Here is a 6,000-nt window from a genome sequence, read left to right on the forward strand (position 1 = left end):
GGTTTAAGGGCACACAGGACCACCATACAGAACTGTTTTAATTTAGAACTTAGTACTAGGTCTGTCAAGGAAGCTGCAGAGCTTGACATCTGTAAAGCTTACAACATCATGAAATTCTCTGTGACATCTGTAAAGCTTACAACATCATGAAATTCTCTGTTTAGAAATTATATTCCAAGCCGGGCATTGGTGGCGCACACCTTTAATCCCAGCACTCAGGAGGCAGAGGCATGCGGATCTCTGTGAGTTCGAGACCAGCCTGGTCTACAAGAGCTAGTTCCAGGACAGCCTCCAAAGCCACAGAGAAACCCTGTCTCGAAAAAAACCAAAAAAAAAGAACAAGAAATTATATTCCAGTTTGATTTGCTCTCCACCTCCCAAGGCAGGCGGTGGGAGCTGAGACCTCCACCCTGTGTGCCTGAGTCTCTTTCCCACTCATCTGATACTCCGTCAAAAAGCGATGGATCTGAGAAAGTGATTGATGCAGGGCTCCTGGCTTTCAGTTCCATGGTGTAGTCCTTCACAGTAGGGAGTTGTTCACGTGACATCTGTAATAAGGACCACGGCAAAGAATACGTATGTGCGGGTACTCAGTTTGCTTCCTCCACTCTTGGAAAGTCCCGCCTAGGAAAAGGTGCCACTCATAGTGAATTGGTCCTCCGTCTCAGTCAAGATAACTCCCCCACAGACATGTTCAGGGGCTGTCACCGTGGCAACACTAACCACCACACTCCCTTAGAGCTTTGCCCATCTAAACTCAGCTTCACTGTACCGACTAGACTCCAAGTTGGATTAAGATAGCATGACCTTATTTACAAAAAAGTACTAGTGAGCAATGAAATACTAGAAACTAAAGAGAAGAAAAAAAACTAGTCTTTTATGATTCAAATCCATGCATGTTACAGAAACAAGGTAGACCTGTGGGAAGTTTACAAGCAAAATGTGCATCTATCCAGTGATTACTAAGTAACACAGACGTGTGAATAGAGTTCTGTGGGCAATGACCAAACGCATGGCCATAACTGCTACAGTAGTTCAAAGGACACATGTAAATGATGTATAATGTCACAGCTTTGCCGGGGAACAGAAACAAAGCCAAGGTTTTATGATTCGCTACTCCCTAGAAACCACAGACCTTATCACAAAATTCATGTGCATTTCAAACATGCTTTCAGAAAAGCCCTTCTTTTTTCCCCAAGGTTGCTAATTCAAAGAAAAAAAAGTCCTTTCATAAATGCAGTTTCTTTTGAAAGATCAATGAACGTTTGCTATTGGTTTTTCCTACAACAGAAAAATGCAAAATTGCATCAGTAGTGTTCTCAGCACAATATACTTACATGCCTCTCTAAAACTCCGCCATAATTTCATTGCATTTTATTAAAATGTCATCTGTGATGCTGAAAAAGAATTCCAAAATTAAGTTATTTAAAAAGTAATTATGAGGAGCTGGTGGTATATGTCTATAATCCCAGCTCCTGGGAAGCTGATGTCAGAAAGTTGCCCAGGGTTCCAGGCCTGCAGATGAGACTTGGGAGGAAGGGAGAATGAAGGTCTCCTTTTGTCTTTAAAGATGGGAATCCCCATGATTTTCCAGAAGTGAAATCTGAAGATAAAATTTCGGACCTTTTCATTTCCACTAGGATGGAATAACTCGTTAGCCTTTGTTTTCAACGGCCCTTCCCACGGCTCAATTTGCCTTTCCAGCCTCGTCCTTCGCAGCTTCCCTCTATAGAATTCTATAGTTCTTGTGTTTCAGATTTCCTACACACACACACACACACACACGCACGCACGCACAGCATCCCTGCCTGTCTTCTCAGATGAGTTTTCATTGCAGGTCTATGCTGAATGTGTTAGAACTTAGTATACTGTCGTGCTTATCAGTTTTCAAGCCTTGATTTCTTAGATCAAGTGTGCCCTCCTACTTGCACCACTCCCAAGCCTCTACGGAGTGAGACAGTACAAGAGCCATGCATCTTCATTAACAGGAACCTTGTCCTCCTGCTGGCATTGTGGCGCATGCCTGTAATACTGTCACTCCCGAGGCAGAGACAGGAAGACAGAAGGTTAGAAGTCAATCTGACTACATTTGGACACTATACTCCCACCCCAAATACACAAAACACAGTACATTAATCCCAGCTACTGTGCTACTGTGACTCCAAGGCTAGCCTGGGCAGTTGAGAACCTTATTTTCTAAACATTTAGGTGGAAAAAAGCATACCTCAGTGTTAGTTAGCTTGCCCGACATGCATGAAGCCTAGGGCTTAACCCCCCCCCAGTATCATCAAAGCAAAATTCAAAATAATAAATAAAAATAAAACCATAACGAGATGTATTTGTTCCTGTAAAATACTCTTAACACTAGAGTTAGTAATCCACCACTTAAACCCTGGTGACCTAGTTAAGAGTTGTGCTAAGCACCAAAATACAATTTCTTGGAACAAACTCACTCGGGATAGACTTATAGGCTTGACATTTGGAAGAGCACCAACAATGTGATATTTGTCTTTCAGTCATATTCTTAAAGGTCACATTAAGTGTTGAGGAAACCAGCAAGCATTTTTATCAAAGAAATGTAATACCTTACCATACCAGTCAGTCAGGTATGTTTGCCATTTTGAGCCTGTGCCTGTGGCCTTCAAATTGCTATCTGCTCAACTTCCGCCCCCGGTTCAGGGAGAGGCAAGAATGCCCATACACCCTTCTCCACGCAAGACCCCTGCAAACCTCATGGGTGTACCCCACCCCAGTTGCAGCCTTTGGGAACAGGTAGCTCCTCCTCACAGGGCATTCCTCCCAGCCGCAGCAGAGTGACTGGCAGTTAGCATGTGGCGTGCTCACCAAACCAGATCTCAAGCATTCCCCAAAGACTCCCTGGGTCCTTTTGGAAACCACCCCTGACTCCAGTACGTAGGTGTCCTGGGGACTTCAGGTAGGCAAGTTTGTTTTTCTGTCAATAAGAACACAACTTCGAAGCCTAGAGCACAACAGTGTCAGGAACTGAGTTGACCATTTCAGATAAAGGCTAATCATAAAGGTAAATAAATATCCAGAGATCAAAGCACACTGGAACAAGAGCACAATTGTTGAGTTATTCCCAGAGGATTATGGGGAGAAGACTAAAGTCACTCGTTCTTGCGAACAGCATTAAGATCTTTCCTGACGCAGAAATCTTTTCTTCTGTGAAGACGGACATGAAACTCCACTCTCATTGCCAAGTGCCCTCAGGGAAAGTCAGGCCCAACCTCATCCAATTGCCTGCCACTGAGACCAGCCTTCCACAACCACTGGCAAATGTAAGCCCATTAAAATTAGTGTCCCACCCTGCTGTAGGGCCCTGAATCTGAGCTTAAGTTCTCCCAGAATCTGTCTGTCTGCAAACTGACATTGGAAAACATTGAAAACAAGACTAGGCTTTCTTTTTTTTTTAAGTATTTTAAAAAATTATTTCAATGTAGGGGTGTTTTTGTGTGCTTGTATGTATGTTCACCACATGTGAGCAGTGCCCATGGAGGAGAGAAAGGGGTATCAGATCCCCTGAAACTAGAGTTAGAGGCTCCAGCTCTGAGCTGCCAGCTGCCTTGTGGGTGCTGGGATTGAACCCAGATCCTCTGGAAGAGCAGGCAGAGCTTTTAACTGCTGAGTCATCTCTCCAGTCTCCCACAAGACTTCTAATTCTAGCCGTGGCACTAAATGGCCTCATGGCCTGAAGTCTCACAACCTCCTTTCTTTGCCTGACTGAGGAAAAGGAAATCCCTCTGCCTCAAACAGCTGTTACGAAATCACATGGTAAGGGCACTTTGCATAGTTAAAAATGTTCAGTGCAAATAAAACACCACTGACTATGTGAACTTCAAAAACAAAGACCTCTGATAGGGTGAGGGACTTTCCTCACTGAAGAAACAGCAGCCCTCACATAGACTAGGCTAGAACTCACTCATCCTTCAATGGCTCACTACTCATAGATTTTCCAGTGTAATTTTACCTTCTGAGAACTCTGCCTTTAGAATAACCACTGGAAACCTGTAGCATTGTGATTCATATTCCGCTGCTTAGTTCAACAACATGAGATGTATTTTGCATGTACTTGGTCTTCAAAAGTCTGTTGCCCTGGCAAAGGAAGAAAAAAAAAGGAAGGAAAGAAGGAAACAAAGAAACTGACAAGGGGAATATTGGTTTCAAGGCTTGTTCATCCAAAGGCCCTTATGACACCTGTATTATTATACAACAGACTTGCCCTTTGCATGTGAAAAAGACACTATGCAAATATAGTGACTCAACCCCCTGTCCTTGGAAATGTTTAAGTTCTCATTAAAAGAAAGCAAAACTATTTAGAAACCACAGACTGTGACTGGATACTGCAATCATTCTGAAACTAACCTCAGATTTACAGAAAAGGTGCAGATTGGGTAGAAAGTTCTTGTCTATCTTTTATTCAGCTTCCTTTAAGATTGATATCTTCTAACTACTAGGCTACATTTGCAAAAATCAAGAAGCTAGCGATAGTTTGGCAAGGCTGCAAATGCCTGTGATCGCAGCACTGCTCTAGGACGGCTGAAGCAGGAGGCTGAGTCTGAAGCCAGCCGGAGCACAAAGAGTTAACGCTCCCATCTCAAACAAAACAAAACAATTAGCTGGGGAACAAGGCTTCAAAGCCACTTGGATTCTCCAGGTGCTGATGCTTCTTTCTGGGCTTCAAAACCCAGTGTCACCAAATTGCAATGTAGCCTTCACTCTTTTTTTTTAAATAAAACAAATTGCTCTTAATACTACTGTATGATTTGTCAAGTGGCCAGCTTGCTATGTGATCTGTTTTATGAGTTCTGCCTGATGTTTTGTCTTTAAAAAGTTAATGTACGCATTTAATCCCAGCACTCTTGAGGTGGAGGCAGACGGATCTCTGTGAGTTTGAGGCCAGCCTCTGGTCTACAAGAGTGAGTTCCAGGACAGCCTCCAAAGGCATAGAGAAACCCTGTCTCAAAAAACCAAAAAACCAAAAAAAAAAAAAAAAAAAAAAAAAAAAAAAGTTAATCTAAGTAATAAGGCATGTGGTTACTTCTAAACTCAAAAAGTTTCTGCCATTTTTTAACACATGTAGACATGGCTAGGCATGATGGCACTTGCCTGCCTTTAATCCCATCTACTTGGGGGTAGAGGCAGGCAGATCTCTGTGAGTTTGAGGCCAGCCTGGTTTATTCCAGGTCATCAAAGGCGACATAATGAACATAATGAGAGAGAACCTGTCTTGCCCCTCAACACCTGCAAACAAAAAAGTACAGATGTGTGTAAATATGCACGTATATTTTTAAAGTTGTATCATAAATACAATTTCTCTTTGACTACACATTTTATTTCAGGAGTGACTACATTCTCTGCGTTTCAAAGCCAGTTTCCTTAGTTTTCATTTAAAATGTAATTTATTTATCCAAAAGAAAAGGTGCTTTAGTAATTTAAAAATAAAACAAAAATTGGATTAAAGAGCAGTATAATTATATAAATATAAAATACATTTTTCATGAAATAGGAAAAATGGAATGGTTTTGAATGACATGGGATTTTATATGGGGAACTTACACTTAAGGCTTCCTGAGAAACACAGACGATCACATGATTTCACTAATTAAAAATGACTCCAGAGCTGGAAAGATGACTTGAGAGCTCTGTTGTGGGATAATCTTTTTGTACACTGTGAAGATGTGTCTTTGCCAAGGCATCTTCTGATTGGTTTAATAAAGAGCTGAATGGCCAATAGCTAGGCAGGAGGTCTAGGTGGGACTCTGGATACTGGGAGGACTCTGGGAAGAGGAGAGGCAGAGAGGCCGTGGAGATGTGGGATGAGTCAGACACACAGACTGGAAGGGTGGTAAACGCCACGAGGTAGACCACAGATTAATAAAAAATGTGGGTTAATTTAAATTGTAAGAGCTAGTGGGACAAGCCTAAGTTAAGGCTGAGCTTTCACAATAAATAATAAGTCTCCGTGTGGTTACTTGGGAG

Source organism: Mesocricetus auratus, unplaced genomic scaffold, assembly GCF_017639785.1.
Source record: "Mesocricetus auratus isolate SY011 unplaced genomic scaffold, BCM_Maur_2.0 Super-Scaffold_100011, whole genome shotgun sequence".
Taxonomy (NCBI): Eukaryota; Metazoa; Chordata; class Mammalia; order Rodentia; family Cricetidae; genus Mesocricetus; species Mesocricetus auratus.